A 20847-nucleotide genomic window follows, 5' to 3' on the forward strand; every position below is an offset into this window, starting at 1 on the left:
AATATGCATTCATACTGGAGGAATCCGATGAGCTATAAAAAAGAAAATCACAAGATGAGTACCAATCTCAATGAGCCCACGTGAAAGGTTGTAGCTTCTTTGCATGCTGCCCACAAGATTCCACAATACAAAAAGGTCGAAAAGCCATGCCGATATAAACAAAAGAATCTCTCAAACTGAATATATTTTAGGTACTATCCTTTCCATGCCATCCATCAGGGAACACGTGACGTGGAATCCGCTCGTATGCAAAGCAACAGTGATGGACTATCCAGGAGATTGCAGACCCATGCAAAGAGTCCATGCAGGCAAACCACTGAGCCTTGCTGCTGGCTGAAGTGATCAAGAGGGGGCTGCAGCAGAGTGTGTGGGATTACTCTTCTCGCTGACAGAGATAATGGCTATAGAGGAAACGGTCCCATTGTGGCCACACCAGTTGCTGAACCAAAGGCAGCCTACTGTGTGCACAGCAAATGTTTACAAAGCAGTTCCTTTTCCACGTTGTCTATGGTTAAACCACAAACAGACATAAACATTCCAGCACTTCTATGTTGATTTAGGTTTCTAGAGTGCTCTTAGGTCAACATTTATAATAATAAAAAAAATACCCAGCTACAAGTGCCGCGAGTAGATGACGGGATGATTTGGGAGCCCGTTAAGAGAGAACTGAGAATATCGGTTTCACTGTCACGCGACAATCATTACTCGCAAATGGTGGGAAAGTGCTGCCCTTTACCGTGTGGACCAGGTGGCTTGAAGGGATCTAAGAGATGGTTCTGTAGTATCTACTTCTGAGCACCATTCGCTATCATGAAAGGTCACGTGGCTCTGGGAGGGACCTGAAGAGATCCTTCTTGTCATGGGCCCCATAAACCAAATTAAAACTAAACTATTTTTTTATTTTACCAGGTAAGGCCCATTGAGATACATAGCTCATCACGTGGAAATTGATAGCAAACACTCTAAATGCACGTGATTCTAAATGTGGAGGGGAAAACCGGAGGACGCAGAGAAAAATCCACGCGACCACGGGGAGAGAGACACGCAGACTCCAAATATACAACAGGTATCAGGGTCGGGATCGAACCCCCAACCTCCTATATACCGTGGCCCCCGATAGCATGATCGGGGTAGAATTGGTGAACATGGCATGATCTCCACTAGCGGAAGCCCCAGAGAGCCCCTGTAGTGTGTTACTGACCTCTTCCACACGAGGCAGACTTCTTGTAAGAGGTCGGAGTGCCACCACTCTACCCCGCTGCAAGCGACACACCGATCGACTAACTGTGGTGGAACACATGCACAGTGTTCGGTCGACAGACATGGGGAGAGTTAAGATATTGTGTTCACGTATGTTAACTTGCAGCATACACGGGCATAAATACACATTGAGTACAGTAAGTGTACACACGCAAGTCAATTCTGGGACCGCATTGGCAAGTGTAGAACTGTGAACTGACCACATTATGGCCGATATATGTGTACAAAACTAAAGTATGTAACACAGCACATGACCCTGCTCTTTTTAACGTTTAAGTACTGTATATATTTACACAAAACTAATGTACAACCCCAAAAAAACAAGCTTGTACAGAAAGGTAATCTGCAGACATTTCTACCGTAATACGTTTGCTAAATATACTTTTTTTCAAAAAAATTCCTGATTTCATTTGACAGAAGCAAGTTGTTTTTTTTAAACCGACCTTTCAATGTTTTCATAACAATTTTACACATTGCTTGCATGAACATAATGAGTCTAAAGTTACAGTTACTCCCGCGATGACAAATACCGAGCTAAAAATATCTCATCAAAGCATACCAGTCGTTCCGACTCGCGAGCACACCCCACGTCATCCCGTCGACCCCTCCGCGCGAGTCGAGGATTGTCTCATGGATCTTGCTATTAGACTCTGTGGAGCTCTTTTCGGAAAACACCACCAACCACCAAGGTACGTAGGTGGACTTCTCCACAAATCTGGCTGTCGCCTGATTAAGCTAGTTGTAATTACTGGCCAAACGTCGTACTCAGATTGTAAATGTTGTGGTTTGGCTCTCCAACACACCGGTGTTGCTGTACTCGTGACGAATTGGCATGTTCTGTTTACGTTGGTGGCGGGTTTAACGACACATTAACATATTTACGCGATCTAACCAAAAAAATCTGTGTTATGTACGTAGTAATGCTGACACGCGTGATGCCACACTGCCGATGCAGGCAGCCCGCATAGGTAGCTGTGTACCGTGACCCACCAGCACGATGTCTGATGACTCCACTCCACCTCCCGGGGGATCTTTTTGTTAACTAATAAATATTTACAGCTAAAGAGGCTCCCAGCACGTGGAGCGAAACGTCGGACAATGCGGGACAACACGAGATGCAACAGGAATACGCATCTGGAGGGCAAAGCTCATAACATCACAACCGTGACAAACTGCGTGGTGGTAAACCAAAATTGGACTTCTCGCACATTTAGGAGCTGTTGTCAAGCAAACAGAAATGTAAATTAATAAAATAAAATACACAAATGTTTAAATTCGCGCGCTGGATGAAGGCCCCAAGCCACCGGGGTTGTTTGACCATACTTCACCACGCTGGTCAGTGTGCGTTGGTGAAAAGGGGCTACTCAGGAACAGTGCAGATACCATTCACCACTGATGTTAACCGTGGTCAGGAACCAAATTCAGGTCACCAGGTTCACAGCGCCACGCACTAACCACAGCGCCACCGCTCCACCCCAGAGCTATTATGAGACTAAAAAAAACATTGCCGGGCACCTGCCACATCCCGGTCGTATTTAAACGTATGACCTTGAACCACTCAACACCGGCTTACATACACATTTGTTAGTCTGCTCTTCAGCAGTTATTCAATGCCAAGTATACGGGATTAAAATGTGATCTACCACGTTTGAAAACCCAACTCATTAAGTAAGGTGCAAGTGCCAACGAAAGACTTGTTCAAATCACGTGTTGCAACCGTGACACTTCCATTACACAACAATTGCTCAATTTTATTGTATCCATACATCAACAGTATTTTCAAACGCTGCACTAAGATTACTACCGCAGATACATGGAATCTAACGAGCGGTAACATCGTGATGTATTTGGGGCGATATAAATCAACTGCCATAATTACGAATGCCCAACTACTCACGGGCCAAGAAACATATATGTTGAGTATTTTTAGGTTTCGCACAAGCGAATTGGTGGAGTGATAACAAGTGTGCAGTACTGTACTCGCAAAGAGAAAACTTTAGTTTGATAACGCAGCGAGGTTAACATCATGCCCCCCCCCCTCACCAACCCACAATGACCAGAATGGTGAAGTATGGTCAAAACGTACATAACCGTCATGGTTGGGGAGACCATAATCTATCAGTAGATTGGCAAAAGGCTAAAAATGTATTATTATTCATGTACGCTTTAGACTTAATGAATGGGATTTTCAAAAAAAGTAATACTATAATTTATGCAATTATCACATTGCATCATCTAGTTGTAGTTTTGTGAACAAGAAATATATGAATTCAAGTACCGCTCAGGACATTCATGAAATGTGTTTCACACCTTGTCAGACGGCTCGCGTATTGCATCATTTCTTCAGGACAACGTGTTGGACCGACTTGGACATTTTACATATTAGCCACCATAAGTGCCATTAAGTAACAGCCTACTGATCTCGTTGTTGTTGTTGTCTCTCCGTGATACGAATGAGCTCTGTGGGTGTAGTCTGAAGCACATTCCATCAAACATGACATACACGATGGTATTTTTATTATAATCAGGAGAGATTCCAACTAGTTGACTAAAACGTGAGAGAAAATTCTTTCCTGGATTAAATAATGCCACTTTAACTGTATTTTAGAACATTTAAAACTGCGTTTAAAAATAAACGTGACATTTACAGACTGCCAACAATCTAAATGTTCAATATGTGTACAAAAAAAGCACGCTCCTTTTGTAGCTGTAACCGTTATCGAAGTGCGAGTTCACGGCATGTCTTTGCGAGACAAGATTCTTCTGTGGGACTTCTGGACAGGAATGCTGCCCGGTTAGGGGACAACCTTAAAACAGGTCTGTGAAAAGTCACTTAGCGACGTGGTTGCAGGGGGAGAGAGAGAGAGACAGAGAGCGAGGGGTGGGTGGGGTGTGTGTGTGTGGGTTGGGGTGTGTGTGCGTGTGGAGCGTACGGACGAGGAGGGCTTCCCACATGAGTCATCGAGTGCATGTGACAGCCCGCGTCTGGCGGCCGGTATGTGCATTTGTGAATGGGGAAATAGGAGGAGCCCGTGCGAGCAACTGCTGCCACCCAGAGCACACGCGTGGTTTGGGTCCTTCCCCTCGCGGGCTCGGCCCAGCCACTCGCAACCCAAGCAGGAAGGGAAAACGAAGCAGCAGCAGCAGCAGAAGAAGAAAAAGAAATAAAATATTTAATGAAAAGTTCCATGGCCTAGGCACTCCCCCCTCCCCAAACTCATGGTCCGTGAGTGAGGCTCGTTGTGCTCAAGGCTCCCGGTGTTCCACCCCGTCGCCACGCGCACGGGGCAGCATCATCCTGTGCTGCAGCCACTCCACCCGCTCACCCCTCTCGTGGCAACCGGGGCCAGTCCAGACTGGCCCAAGCAAGAGCAGCGTGCTGCTGCTGCTGCTGTACGACCGACAGGGAGAGCGAGAGAGCGAGAGAGAGCCACGTCTCGGGGCCTAAGTTGCCAGCGTTCAACAACGACAAACTCAAGGATGAAAGCAGAGCTGTACACGGCGAGGCGAAGGTGACGCGAACCTCAGCGAAAGACCCCCAAGGCTCTGCCGGACGGAGGTGAGTAGCCCGGAGTCTGCTGCTGCTGATGCTGCCTGCTCTTCTCTCTCTCTCTGTCCGTCTCTCGTCACGGAGTCGTCTCGAACTTGACGGCACTTTGACTTACAGCATTCTCAAAGTTGACTGCCAAGTAGGTAAGCGTGGCTTGTTGAGTTACTACACTGCGCGTCCTACCTGTCCTGAGATTCCCTATCGCTGCGGGGTATAAAGTGTTCTCCGTTGCGTTTGTAAAAGCTTAGGTGGCACGTGTGCGCGCGTGTGAGTGTTTAACCGGCTTTCACATCAAAGAGCAAAGTCATTCAGTGGCGAGCACACCGGGCGTGTACGCGGGGCTGAAGCCACCGCTGTGCATGGTCGAGTGTCAACTTCACTCGATCCAAAGTCACACTCGTTAGCTGCTTGTCGCACACTTGGACACAAGGTGACACACACACACACTCTCGTTGGAGTTTATCGTAAGGCGAGCGTTGTGTTGACAGCCGCACACCGATGTTGCGAAACTCCCTTCTCCCCGAGGTTGCCCCACACCCCCTGGATCGTCGGGGAAAGGGGGGCAAATCGCCATCTGTTTCCATCTGTGCGGGGACAGGGCGTTGCGCCTTCGCGCGTGTGAGGTTTCTCCTGCCACCTGCATAGGCACTCGTTAATTGGGTGGAAACAGCTTAGAATTAAGCCGAATCAAGTACCTTCCTGAAATAAATATCCCACGACGCAGTTGTTACTTTCCTGGATAAATACGTGAATTATAATAATTGAGTTCCGAGGTGATGCACGGTATTATGAATTCATGAACACAGCACGGTGGTGAAATACTAATCCTCCATAATGTATTCGGTGTCTAATAATCGCACCGTTCCATATTCATCTGCAATACAATTGCAAAATGTCTCGCATGAGACTTTTTGCCCAACAAAAGTAGAATGTTACCCCAACAGTTGAATCGTCGTTCCATATGTTAAAATGTACATCCGAGTCAAATGATCGTTGCCCCTAGGACAAAGGTCAGTGCATTGTAATTCTCTGCTCGCCACGATGGGAGGGCCACACATCGTATTTTCTTGAAAATGTCCACTCGAGAGAAGTATTAAAGTCCACTTTGTCATCTCAAATGTTACAACTCCCGGGGATTGTTCTTGCCTAGGCATTGCCAGCTCGTGTTTGCTCTTAAAACGTAAAGTGACAGACATATGCCTTCTCACTTGTGAAAGTACCTCGAATTAAAGGTCACGTTCGCGACCCCATTACCCATGGCTCCTCGTTTCCACGGGAGCCAGCGTTTGTGAAAACTCATCTGGCCCCTAATATTCACAATGAAGGTTTCTTGGGTTAGATCTCTCAAGTATAAATGTGTCGTTAACCCAACACCACCCGATACAGCGAACCGGCAAGGTTCGTCACGTAAACAAAACGTGCCAATTCGTTATTAGTGCAGCCCACCGGTGTGTTGGAGAGTCAACTCACAACATTTTTACAATTTGTGAGTATTGAGATGTTTCGCTGGTAATTACATCCAGCATCATCGGGCAATTTTGCAGAATTGTGGCAACATTGTAACTGTTGTGGATACACTCTCCAACACACCGGTGGGCTGAAAAAATAACGAATTGGCACGGTTTATTTTACGTGACAAACCTTAAATTTTGATTTAAAGCTTTCGTGACTGCAGGTATTCATATTCTTGGTTCTTTCGGTAAAGTCACGTAGAAGGGAAATAATAAAATAACATAAATATAAAATATATTGTTTTATACTTATTTTATTATTTCCCTATATAAAACAATATTGTTTAATATTTATATTATTTTATCATTTCCCTTCTACGTGACTTTGCCGAAAGAACCAAGAATATGTGACAAACCTTATTGGCTGTTTCGGGTGGCGGCGGGTTAACGACACATTTTCACTAACGCGATCTAACCCAAAAAAAACTTGTATTATGAATAATATTGGTCACGAAAGCCGACGTGTCAAACTGGCTCCTAATATCCCTACCATCAGAAATTCTCTTTGCAGATAAGTGGAGTAAAATTAGTGGATAACATCGCAGATAATAGGATCCGCAATGTCCGTCCCCCACATCACGGCGGATAAGAGGAGCTCAACTTTGGTATGCTCTAGGAGTAGTAAGTGTGTGAAACCACATGGATTTGTTGGGAACCTGAAAACGATCCCCAAATTGGAATTTTTGTATAGGCCCTAACTATGGAATGTAATTATCCCAAATATTATACGCAAAAACACAAAGCCATACAGAAAACTAGATTATTGTTCTGATATGACATCATTGAAGTGGCAGAAAAACAAAGGGGTTTAGCTCCCTTGCTGTTAAAGGTTGAGTAATTGGTTCAAGCACACCCAGACCACCCCCACACAATCTCTTAAATTCCACATTAACAACCACGGACTGTGAGTGACCCAAGATTGTGTGTGTCTGGCCAAAGTTGACGCTTGGCACTTAACACAGTTATGTCAGTAACAGTTTTGACAACAATTAGTGTCTTGGAATTATATAAATGTGTTGCTAAAGTCCAACTTGGCTTTGATGGGTTTTTTTTTACCTTTGGGTTGTAGCATGTTGTTTGTCTGGCACAGCAATCCGACGTTTCGGCTTCACGTGCTTGGAAAGCTTCCTTAGAGGAGAGCTCAGTTTCGGACGAAGTTCTCGGGCATGTGGAGGGAAATGTCATAAAATCGTGCCGAACACGGGGCATAAACTCAGACCCATCGCACGGCACATACGGCACAATCGCGCTAACCTACGGCAATTAATACTTCCTGCATGTTGATAATGTCGGCTATTAATAAAAAAAATTGCTTCTAACCTACTACAGTAAGTTACGTTGGCAGTCATTGGCACATAAACAAACATGCACGCCTCAAGCAATCGGAATGCTAATACAAACACAAATGTCAACAACAGAGTAGATTGCAATCTCAGAATAGGGTTCATCCAGACCGCGTTGGTCCGAGTGACAATTCCTGCTGTTGCAACAAACTTCTCGGTCAGTGCAGGGCAGTGTCTGCTGGAAGCTGCCTGTTTTAAGTTTTGTTATGTCAGCCTGTTTCTGTTCCAACGTCAGGGATGGAGGCGGGTGTGTCACAGTGGTGAGCGACCCGAGTTTGAATCCTGACCATGGCTGACATCAGTGTCAAGTGATGTGGGAACTGTTCTCGCACCACTCCTTCACCAACGCACACCGATCCGTGTGGTGAAGCCTCGTCAATAAAACCCCAGAACAACAAAGTGTTGGGAGGCCTGATTCCACTGGTGAATTGGGAATGACTAGATTTGCATCGTACATATATGTCGTGTGTATATATACGCACACGTAGAGGTACTGGGTAAGCCAATATTAGTACATGGGGGAGCAGTGGTGCAGTGGTTGGTACACTCTGTTACGAAGCCGGCGAATCTGAACTCGCCCTTCACCTATCTGCATAGACCAGCATGGGGAAGTATGATCAAGCAATCCTCACCACCATCACGGCACAGGGAGGACCTTCATTTGCAGTGTATGGAAAAAGGGCTGAACATTGTTATACATTTAATAAACATACAAACATACACACATTTGCCACTAAAAACATTGCAATCCATAAACTGACCAATTAAATTTAATTACATTTTCCTCTTTTTAGGTGATGGGACTTTTTAACTTGCATGATTGCACAGTGCATACCTTGTCATAACCCCGCGTGGAGTTGCACTAAATGCCGTATTACTAAACATTTATGAAAGCCAGCAGCACATGGGCCTGGGAACTTTAAACATCGTCATGAGTGACTTCCTTTGGTACATTACGCATCGACTAAATTTCGTTCTTTCACTGCCACTGCCCCGAAGACTGACCACAGCGTGCGTGTGTGCCGAAACACGTGTGCGCCGAAACACGTGTGTGCTGTTAAAGTCTGCGTTATGGCCATCGGTGCTCTTGGCATTTGTTTGACAAACAATTACAGAGACGAGTGGCTGCTGTACATTCCCAGACAGCGGTCTCTTTTTAATGTGAACAATTCATGATTTAGTCCAAATAGAAAATAACCCTCGATTGTTTTCGGATTAGTACCCCACGTGTTGTCCAGCACGTTGTCCGACGTTTTGCTCCACGTACCGGCAATTTCTTAATTTCCTGAAGGGGATCTGAGCTCGTGACGAACAGCGCGCAGGCCAACCCTAAAAGCACCGTAGAAGAACTGTACAACACAACCGCGGAAACCTCGAGTAGCGACCGTGGAAGTTATCCGTGCACATGAATCCGTGTAACGTTTTACGGAGCACCATCGAAATGTGCACTGGACATGTAATTGACTCATAACAGCTTTGAAAGGTTTTACATTTTCACCATTTAAAGTCGAGTAATAGAGGGCAACTGAAAGGATGGCTTGTGAATGTAATAATATTCTTGGTTTCACACCTGATGATGATTGCTTGTGTTGCAGTCGAAACGTCGTGAGAATTTTTATTGTTTTGTATTTATTTATTTCCCTTCTACGTGACTTTACCGAAAGAACCAAGAATATGAATCCCTGCAGTCACGAAAGCTTTAAATCAAAATTTAATGTAATAATAATTGATTAACAATGGTCGAACAGCTTTCCGTCAATTCACGGCCAGGCGAACGCCTCCCCATGCTCTGTCAACCATGGGGGGTTAATTTGACCGTACTTCACCGTGCTGGGTCAGTGCCGGTTGTTGAAATTGACAGGAGGGGGGGAACGGGGTAGCCCAGGACCGGTTCTCGCCGCTGACGTTCGCCTTGTCCGAGATAGAACTCGGTTCGTCGGGTTCACAGCAGCAGTGCAGTAGCCAGCGCGCTATCGCTTCAGCCTGGCAGGTTTCGGTTACGTAACCCAGAGAATGGCACGCGCCAGCTACCACATTCCATAACAGTTGTATCATAACGCATTCGTTCAATAATCATGCCAACTTATTGAATCGGAAAAGGCTCGTCGAGTTTCGAGATTCTCGAAGCAAAACGTTCTTGCACTGGCACGTGTGGCTGCTTCCATGAGTAAGTGCTTGGCTTGGCGTGGGAGGAAACCGATGCACAGTAGGTGGGGAGGGTAAACTGAAGCATTCCAGGAGTAACGATCGAAGTTTCCCATCTCCTGGGCACCTCGCTCCAACAACACCCGGCAATGCCAGGCAGTCTCCCACCAATGTACCAACGAGGCCCAATGCGAGAGAGAGAGTGGGTGCTTTTAAGGCGATTGGGGAGAATGTGAAACCAAATGATGGATTATTTTGTGACCTAGACACGTGTGTTTATTCCTAGATTTGAAGCTTTCGTGACTGCAAGGATTCATATTCTTAGGTTTTTTCGATAAAGTCACGTAGGTAAAAAATAAAAATAAAAATTAATAAAAGTAAAATTAAAATAAAAATCACGACGTTTCGGAGGCAATACAAGCTTCCACGTGTGCTTGACGGTTGTCAGTTGGACTCTCATTCAAACAACAATTGTGCTGGTCAAAACACTACGTAAAGTTTACCAGAAGTTATAGTTTCCGCTGGTACCAGTTCAACCATGCTCAGCATTTCATGACAAGGGCCCTTTCCTGTTCCGTAAGTGTCCTTTATAAAATTCCACCCGGCAGTATAAATAGAAAGCCTGCAATTCGTCGATTGGCCGGTTGCATAAGAAGGGGAAACGTTGTGGCTACTCCAACCTCTTCCAAACCGTCAGCCCGTCGTGGAAGTGTAGGCCAATTACCCACTACAGGAGCTTATTAAGTCCTGCCATTTTCCCCAATGTTATCCCGATTATAGCTAGCGGGGGTCACGGTGGCTAGGAGATGTTAACTAACTCGCCTGGTATACAGGAGGTCGTGGGTTTGATCCCAACCCTGACGCCTGCTGCTGTATATTTGGAGTCTGCTTGTCTCTCTCTCTCCGCGTGGTCACGTGGGTTTTTCCCTCCACATTTAAGCCACATAGCCCATAGCAGTCCAGTAGTGACATGAGCAAGCAATTGCAGGGCTGCACATTTAGTCTTCATTTTATGATATGCTCATGTTATGTGTAAACCAATTGAGCATACATATATATAAAACCATTCAATAAAACACCTTATGTGGTGAATTACATTTTTAGCTGCCACTCCATTATTATTCTTCACCTTCGATCTGCCATCCAGCGATGCGTCTTGCCCAAGCCCAACTTTTCTTAGTAGTCGGGAGAATACCATTCATCTGCGTGTGTTCTCTCATCCGTGTGTTCCTTCCGCCTCTGTGATGCCAGGCATGCATCTGTACATACTTCTTTGCACACTTTTCAGTTTTTGTAAGGTTTGTTGTTGTGAATAACCATTTTGTTGAACCACATGTTCAACATCTATGGCAAGGCGCCATAGATTAATGCGCCGATTCGTATGTTCAGTTAAAAGTGGAATCCTCAACGTAAACCAATTTGCGAATATTCTTTGAGGTTTGTGTAAATAAAGGAAGACTTGTTTATTAATTAATTTCTAATCAGATGAGTTTGGGGTGGGGGGGGGTTACAGAAACTTGATTTTGACAGCTCACCCTCCTCAGCTTCCTCACGAGTGGCTGCGATCATCAATGTGCCATCTGTGCAGCTGATGATGAACATGCCTTCACGCACCCACACCCCCTGCTGCGGTCACCCAGATTACCAGCGGTGTGGCACATGGTGCCAATGCCACCGCAATGCTTGTGCCATACCTTGCTGCCACCAGGGCCGTATTTTCCAATCGGTTGCAGAAGGCACTGTGCCCAAAACTAAAAGGGCCTAAAAAAAAATCGACCTATGTTCTTTGTTTGTATGATAAAAAATGGCACCAAGATGTCTTTTTGAATAAATATATTTATAGATAGGAAGTATAGACACAATGTCTATTCAAAGAGGCAGAGTTATTAAAATGTCAATCGTTTTTTTTTCATCAGGTGAGAGAGAAATTTACACCGGAGGTGAACTTTTGGAGATTTTTGTTCATTGTAAGATTCGCAACAACATCTTCAAATTGTGTTTTTCGCACAATCTCATTGTCAATAGAGAGCAGTGCAAGGGAAGGACGAGGCGTTATCACTGAATTCATCACTGAAGGCCTACGAAACAGAAGTGCCTAGGGTCTACAAGAACCTTAATTCGGCCCTGCATACCACGGCACTGTTTACCAATCTTATAATGTGGCAACGAATGCATGACAATCTACAGTAACACCTCTGGAGATAGTTACCCAGATAGTTGCCAATGTATCCGTGACCCAATTTAATTAACTAAATATATTAACAATTTACTTCCTCATTTACAATGTACAGTATATAACTATTTAATAAGGAAACGTGTAGAACTGTAGATCGCATGACATTAACAGTGAAAATATCCTCTTTCTTATGAGCGGTATGTATGAAGCATGATATATTATGATATGCTAAAGTATAACATTTGTACTCAATATGTGAGTTGGTTACTCGGCTACAGTATTTCAGTTTTTTGAAGGGTATTTTATCTGTAGTTTATGACATTACATTGCATTGTTTTACTATTTACTGGAGTATGGGGGGATATAAACTTACATTCATGTCTGGTATTTATTTTACATACACAACATAATCAACCCTTTTGACGAACGGAATACTGCAATTTAATAGTTACATTAGATAATGCGATACACTCGTGCTAAAAAAAAAACATCACCTCCGCAATAGATAAGCCTACATTATCACAACATTATTATTATCATAGATTTAACTTACTACAGCAGACAAGCTGGTACCAACCCATCCTAAGGACATTCATCTTTTTCCCCTCTCAGCCTGCAGTTACTATAAATATAAACTTCTTTGAGTGGCCTAAAGCCGTCCAACACCGTGTCACTTGTTTGACTTGCCGTTTCGCCCCAAATGAACATTTGTGAAAGAGCTTCATAGCTCATCGGATTCCTCCTGCAGTGTAAATACAGATTCTGATTGTGACATGAGGTGGAGCCAGCGCTGTGCTCTGTCTGCCACGGAGGGCACCACTCACAGTGATTTGGTCATCTTTCTTTGGCTTAGGTCAAAGGTCACGGCTCATACGTAGCTTATCATCACTGACATGGATTGTGGTTTTGTTTTCATTAGAGCACATCCATCCTCCACTCTCAATGATGAAAATTGACTCAATTGAGTTCTGTGACTGCCAAATTCATTTTCTAAAATAACGATGAACAATAATCGATGTCTGCGTAATGTAATGACACATCCTCGTGACCCACAGCTTCCTTTTAGCAGTCGACTTGTTATGTTTAACGTGGTATTGGTATGTGTAGCATTTCGAGAATGATGAGCCAGGGTCTATTCCAGATGCCACACATTTATTGAATGTCTACAATCTACATTTTTGTCTTGCGGGTATGTATGTATGTATGTTGAACTTCTTACCGCACGTAGCCAACCGTGCTGATCGGAGGTGCGGGGCACTTAACAAAGGCTATTTCCATAACACTTGTATATTCATGAAACCATCATTAAAACTTACAAAAAATTTAAGTCCGTTGCCCTATAACACATTTACAAGTAAATCTCAAGCCAGGGTAACGATCTTTCCTTTAACAATAACAAAATAACTGTTATGTTCAGCTAACTGCGTGCGAGAGCAGGCGTTGCAACTGGATTGCAACATAACATTGGCGTTTCATGTTTCGGGTGCATTCCTGCACCCGAACCATGAAACGACAATGTTACTGGCAGGACCTCAACACTGCAGTCACGCAGGATTTTCAGCAGTTACAAACGATAGCCGCTGGGAATTAATCATGCGCTAATGACTCCTTTTAAACAATCTAAAAAGGGCTTTCACGTTTTAGTCCCTTTAAATACACACGTTGCCACACGTGTGTATGTAGAACTTCTTTCGCACCGTACATAGCCAACTGCGCTAATCGGAGGTGCGGGGGAAAGGACAACAATCTAAAACACAAAGCTGTTCTAAAGAAATGAGTTTACAATCTAGATGATGATTTAATAGTGCACAGCTCCCAGTAGCTTCCGAATATCGGAAGGAAGAGCGTTCCAGACGGCCGCAGAAGCGCATGAGAAAGCGAGCTTTGCGGCGACCGCCTTGGCTCGATGGCCAGCCAAAAGCCACCGAAGTAATATGCTAAAATCCTGTGTGTAGCGTTTCCTATCAAAGCAATGCACGCTCGCGGTGAAGATCACCTGTCTCTCCCAGCCAGACCACCCCATGGCATGGGTATCTTCATTTATAATGCATAGTTCACGACACCAACCGCCAATGCTGTACCTCCACAAGCACACACACACGCACGCGCTATGATGCAGTGCTGCACGTCCCAAGAGAAAACATATATTTATTATAAACACACCTAAAATGATCCCTTTAAAAAAATAACTGTGCAATGAACGCATGGGTGTTAGTCGCACAGTTGATGGAGGCAACTTTACACTATGAGACAATGGGCACGTGAGCGTAAGTGCAGATACATCTCGGAAAGGACTCGGGATATGTGGGCTATATGAGCAACGTGCAAAATATTGTATTTGTAGCAGTGTGGTTTGTACGTCATCGACTGTAATTACAAGGCTATAGAGTCGTCAGAGATTAAAAGTCAAGAGTTATTACTATGCTTGAAATTATAGTTCCGCCACGTTTGAATGCCAATGCTGTCATGAAAAGTAACAGCCACCAAAGTAATATTTTGCGTGTGGGCTGATACGCCCGCACGCGCGCGTGTGTGTGTGTATGGTGGAGGGGGCATACATTGTTGAGGTGCGCATGCTGTACTGCAAATCGCACTCGTACGGCTTCAACTTCCGGACGTGAACAAGAGTGGCCGATGGAATTCCACCTGGTCCTGGGCCACCCCAAGGAAAATCCGCCAAAGGTGTCTCGCTCACTTCTGGGTGGAAGGGCCTCCACTAGAGGGAGCTCTCGAGAGCCCCTCCACGAGGTATTTGGCCTACTCTTCCATGCCCGTAAAGACGTCTTGGAAGCGTTGGGAGTAGACCCGCTCTTCCCCACATTATTTTCCGATTGGCTCGCTGTGCTGTACCCAATTATACCGCGCGGTAGGCAGAGGAAGAGGGGTGGAGGTTGGGGTGTCTGTCATCGGCTAGCAGTGTGCGTGGCTGCGCGAGGGATACACTTCAATGTTGTGAGACCAGCTCTTTTTAAGCTGAAACAGGTTATCCAACTGTTGCATCCACTATCGAAACGTCGCTCTTGATGTAAATGTGGGTGATAATACCCACTTGGGTATACCAGCATAGTGTCCAAATTCAGAGGGCCCACCCACCCCATCGTGCTCGCAAGATCCCTGCGCCCCGGGTCCATGGTGCCAGGAGTACAGGTGCACACCAAGCCTGACAATGCTCTTCTTTCACAAAAGCGGCCAAGATGAAAGGTAGCAGCTCTCTTACAGCACGTAAGTGTGTTGTTCTCGCCGTGCAGTCTGCATCAACATTAGTCACCGCTGGCTTTACAGAAATAGACCTCCGATGAAGCCAACAGATTACCGAGTCACTTGAAAAGTATGTAAATACTGTACGAGCTATAATTTACGCTCGGCTGTGTTGTTACAACCCACCCACAGTTTTAAAACGCGAGTGCACGTACGTTGAACTTCTTTCACAACGTACGTAGCCGTGCTGATCGGAGGTGCGGGGGAAGGGCAAGTGGCAGTCCGCGTGAATGATCAAGCCCAGCGTGAAAGAGTAGACCAAAGACCTTCTCGAGCTCCCTGTGGTAGTAATGGAGAGGGCCTCCCACCAGCAGTGGCTTGAGCAGCCAAGCGTCTGATCTGAGAAACGAGGGCAAAGGCATCACGCGGTCACCGAGGCTCGCCATGCCGTGCGTACGCCGATCGGGACCATTCATAAATAGCGACAACCATCCACCTGGAACGGGGAGCCGTTCGTGACCACTCGGACCCGTTAAATGGAATCTGAAAATGGTCACCGATTTAGCGGTTGTTGTTTAACAGCCCCTAAGTTATTATAAACGACAAACACGAAGTGGTCACCATTTGTCGATGTTTTACTAAGCCCCCACATTCACGCTCCTTTTCAGATATTCTGAAACAGTTGCTTCTTTAAACGGCAGATATTTTCGTACGACCTCAATTTTTTCCAGATATGTCGAATGAGATGAAGTCACTCGCACAGATGTCTTTTATTTGATTTCACAATGTTATCAGTTTGGGAAATTTCCAAACTTGTGCTGCGCAGAACTGGTACTCGAATGCAATGACATGCCTGTTGATACGCCCAAGTATTTGAGATAGAGAATACACCTGGTTGGCAAGACCAATGGTGGTGGGGGAATAATCTAAGTCGAGATCACTGAAATTCCCAGCTAGCTATGAATGCATTTTACATCTATGCAACGAAATCGCAGCATTTAACGTGCGTACGTGCACGTCATGAATATATCGGTGTGCGTACCGTGTATACGCAATTTAACTGTACACACCTGACAAGCTTAACAGTAGTCGGTGTCACCCATCGTGCGTTGTGTGTCTCACATTGGTAGGCGCCACGTTTGGTGAGGAGCTAGCCGGTCCCTCCAACCCGACCGCCCATCGCTTCACCGCCATCACCTCTACCCATCTGCCGCCAATAACGTGTTCCAAGTGCATTGCACTTGACATTACACTTCATAGACTACATACAGTTTGAGACTGGACTGTCTCTGGTGTGGACCAATCAGTTTCATAGGCAATGCATATATTATCAGAGTTTGTGTTTTGTTTGCATTCTGACCACAAGTATTGTGGTTAATGCAGACATGATACCTTGTAAAAATGTTTCAGTTTGGTGTTTTAACATCTTAACACCTGTTTTGTTGCCAGAAAAAAGGGGAAACCCTATTCTCAAATGTTGGTACTGGCAAAGGAGTTCCCATGATGTAGATAATATGTTCTAGTTAATGTATTATACATTCTAAAGCATGCGTTGCACACATGCATCATGCATGCAGTGGATCACAAACGTATAGAATTGGTTGCCTGCCTTTGTGAGTAGCCAAAGTGTAGATAGCTTGGATTTTACCATTGAGCGATTTCAAAACTGGAGCTCTGTGCATCGCTGTTACACGTTACTTTTATTCCTGAATTTTCACGTTTAATTTAAACTCAACTTAAACTGCCCTTTTTAAAAAATGTAGCACTTCCTTTTTTATTTACACTTCTGATTCCACGAATATTTTTTTATATGAGAGAAATTCAAATTAAATGTTTAGCATTTATCCCAGTTGCTGACTAGTCCCAAGTAGTCATGCAGCCTCTCACGTGATTAACGGGTAAAATACCTGTCAACCCCTTATCAGTGCCTACCTTATTGCAGGCCAATTCATATCTTACTGGTCACCCCGTGCCCCTTATGAATCTCAACGTTCATCCTACAAAGTCCCTTTACAAGGGAGACACACAAACAAATAGACAAAAACATTATTTTTGCTCGTATTGAAACGGCTGTACGCCGTACGGACCTGAAAACTCAATTTACCTGAAAACTCAATGTCCCTGTGCAAGAATACGGGGTAAACCGTACAGCTATGGGTAAATGTATTGCAGTGTTATGCAAAACAGTGCCTGTAATTCTGAGCTTTACAAATGGTCAGTATGCCAAAACTGATGTAAAAATCACAATATAATTTAGACACCACCAAGTGACTGAGCAATATATAACTGTAAAATAACATTTTTCAAAAACATAGAACATGAGTTTTTGTAGGTATTGCTATGATCCGTATTTGGTTGTGGGTTAGATAACATGGAAGTTTTGACAAAGTTATTGTCATCATCAACCCTCCACCACCCGACCAGATTGACACGATTACACAGATGTTCGTACATATGTACAGTGTGTTGAACTTCTTTGCACCGTACGTCACCAACCGTGCTAATCGGAGGCCATTGTATTGATACATTTCTCACTAATTAAGACTTCACTCCATTTCCGAGTTCATTGCTTGATGAAGCTCAAAATCAGCTTGAGTGAAACGTCACGTGACGTTGGCGATGTTCATGTCAGCCGTGGGAAGTCTGACGGCACCGGTGAGGAGCTTAATTGGTCAGAATTCGATCAAAACATTAACAACGTGCAAATTGCATCTTTGTAAATGATCGGATCATTAGGGTTTATTTGTAATAAATCGGCATTTTGCGACCCCCACTGCCACTGTGTAGCATATTATTACGTGCCAGGGACTCTATGAGATGATAGGACAATAGTCTGAGTCCATCATTGGCAATAAGTAACGGCAAAGCAGTTATAAGTGACTCACAGAATTGTGCGCAGTTTCGTATTCAGTTCACGACTTCCCTGAAGGCAAACTCCTTCAGCGAGCGCGATGCCGATCACACAACGCGGTTCGAATTCGACCCTCGATCGATGGCTGCGCCATCGCCACACACGCGTCGACTAAAAAGTGAGGGACAAGTCCTTACTTACTAACAACTCCTACGATTTTTCACTGCTGGAGGGGTTGCCCCCCCTAACTGAAAATCCTGGCTCCGCTATTGGGCAGAAGTACCTCAATCGGCGGATTTTTTTATGAGACAATTGTTAAACCGTTTTTCTCGGGGGGCAAAGGGGGCCACTTGTAATTATGAAATAGTTGGCCACTTAGGTAACCAAATTAAATGACCAGAGCCCGCGTGGCATTTAACGTTACATGAAGGGGCCGTTGCTTTTTAGCCACGCGACGTCTTCATTGCCTAACTTAAGACCACGGAGAAAACACAACATCTCAGTGTTGGCAAATGCGTTGCCTGCAAGGGTTGCGTGCCTGAAACACTCCATCCAACGTCAGGTCACGTTCCCACACGGCGCACACTTTTAGTTGAATTCAGCGCCGTAATTCGGAATGTATTTTTAAAATATATATTCACGCATTTGCTGTAGTACGTGGACTGTACGGTACGTTGGTGTTTGCGAGTGGCGCTGGTCGCACAACGATTCGCGCACTGTAACCCTTAAACCCAGCGAGTTCTATTCCTGGCCACGACATACCACCGCTCACTGGACAGAGCAGTGATGTAAAGTCGAGCAACCCCCACTGCAACTTCCCCACCCAATCTGCTCCAGAGCCATGCCAGCCAAGCAGATATTCTTTCTTAATGCTCATGTGTTTGTTTGTTTTTTGTGTGTGCGGTCATTGGGGACCGGGCAAAGACCATCAGCTCGCTGCTTTTGAGAACCCAGTTTTTAAACCAGGTGGCCGATACCCACATTCAAACCCAGGATCAGAGTTATTCCACCTTAGCACTCTGACCTTTGAACCACCAACCACCTCAAAATCATAACATACCGTCTTTAAAACCGTGCACATGGATTATTAATTATTTTGTATTTACAAATGTTCTTTGTGTAGTAATTCGTTCGCATGACCACTTCCACCACTGTTCACCAATGTTAAGAACATAGATTCTTGAATTAAATTATAACTCCCAAATGTGACACCGTCGAATTACAAGGGCGAAATCTTACCAGATGTATTAGTAAAAAAAAATATAAGAATAAAAATAGAAACAATCAAATTAAATCACGACGTTTCGCAAGCAACACAAGCTTCCGTCATCAGGTGGGATAACCACAGCAAAAAAACAAAAAATGACTGTACAGAAATTTTTTTTTATTCTTATTTTTTATTTTCATTTTTTCACCTACGTGACTTGACCGAAAGAACCAAAGAGTATGGATCCTTGCAGTCACGAAAACTTCAAATCTAGAAGATATTAGTCACTCGACGGTATATGCAGATGAGGGCCCCTCCACTACACGTCTTTCTTGTGTTGTTTGACCATACTTCACCAAGCTGGTCAGTGCGCGTAGACGACCAGAGGGCCCAAGGACCGGTTCAGATATTACTCGCCGCTGATGTTAGCCGTCACCAACAAATGTGCTGTGATTGTGCATGCACAATGTATGTATGTTGCACTTCTTTCGCACCGTAAGTAGCCAACCGTGCTAATCGGAGTTTCACTGTAGTGTGCTAACCACCGCACCACGACTCTCTCCTATTATGTACTCTATGAATATATACGATAGAGTGATTTAGATATTTTGACTATATTCAAAATATCTAAAGTAAAAAATTGTTGAATCAGTGAGTGGTGTACGGCAGGGGTCCCCAACTCCCAGGCTACGGACCGGTACCAGTCCGTGGCCTGTTAGGAACCGGGCCGCACAGCAGCAGCAGGAGGTGAGAGCGGTGAGTCCGCGCGTAGCCCGCCCCCATTATTTTATTGACCACTTCCGTCCGCGCCTCTTCCCCGCACTGCGCACATGCCTCAGTCACAGTGTTGGTAAGCCCACAAGCTGCTAACCCCTAGTAGCCAGAATGAGTGAAAAAACAAACGTCGCTGGAGAGCTTCTTCGAAAAGGGGGAAAGACCCAATGATGACCCCCCCCCCGCCCCCCGGTCCGTGAAAAAATTGTCTTCCACGAAACCGGTCCCTGGTGCCAAAAAGGTTTGGGGGCCGCTGGTGTGTCAAGGTGCCTACTTGAGTCCAATGCGTTTTATCTTCTTGGTTCTTTCGGTAAAGTCACGTAGAAGGGAAATAATAAAATAATAAAAATAAAACATAATAAAATACAATTCTCACGACGTTTCGGCCACAACGCAAGCAGCCGTCCTCAGGTGAAGAACAGGTCTGTCGGGAAGACAGCTGTCTTCTTTCCCTTCTACGTGACTTTACCGAAAGAACCAAGAAGATGAATCCCTGCAGTCACGAAAGCTTTACATCGAAATATATTTATATTATTTTATTATTTCCCTTCTACGTGACTTTACCGAAAGAACCAAGAAGATGAATCCCTGCAGTCACGAAAGCTTTACATCGAAATATATTAATATTATTTTATTATTTCCCTTCTACGTGACTTTACCGAAAGAACCAAGAAGATGAATCCCTGCAGTCACGAAAGCTTTACATCGAAATATATTTATATTATTTTATTGTTTCCCTTCTACGTGACTTTACCGAAAGAACCAAGAAGATGAATCCCTGCAGTCACGAAAGCTTTAAATCGAAATCCACTGCATTTGTCAGCCAGCCACC

At 44.7% G+C, this 20847-nt stretch overlaps 1 protein-coding gene across 3 annotated transcripts in view; it reads left to right on the top strand.

Moving 5' to 3' along the window:
* The first annotated feature begins 4181 nt into the window (after positions 1-4181).
* Positions 4182-20847, top strand: part of LOC144722563 (inactive rhomboid protein 1-like) — a 45293-nt gene continuing 28627 nt past the window's right edge. The window contains exon 1 of one of the 3 annotated variants that reach the window (XM_078600758.1): positions 4182-4819. The gene's annotated coding sequence lies outside the window, so the exon portion shown is untranslated. The remainder of the gene's footprint in view (positions 4820-20847) is intronic. The other 2 variants (XM_078600738.1, XM_078600748.1) reach the window with 2 other exon arrangements.

The sequence above is a fragment of the Lampetra planeri genome, chromosome 1 (genome assembly GCF_965212315.1).
Source record: "Lampetra planeri chromosome 1, kcLamPlan1.2.h2, whole genome shotgun sequence".
NCBI lineage: Eukaryota > Metazoa > Chordata > Hyperoartia > Petromyzontiformes > Petromyzontidae > Lampetra > Lampetra planeri.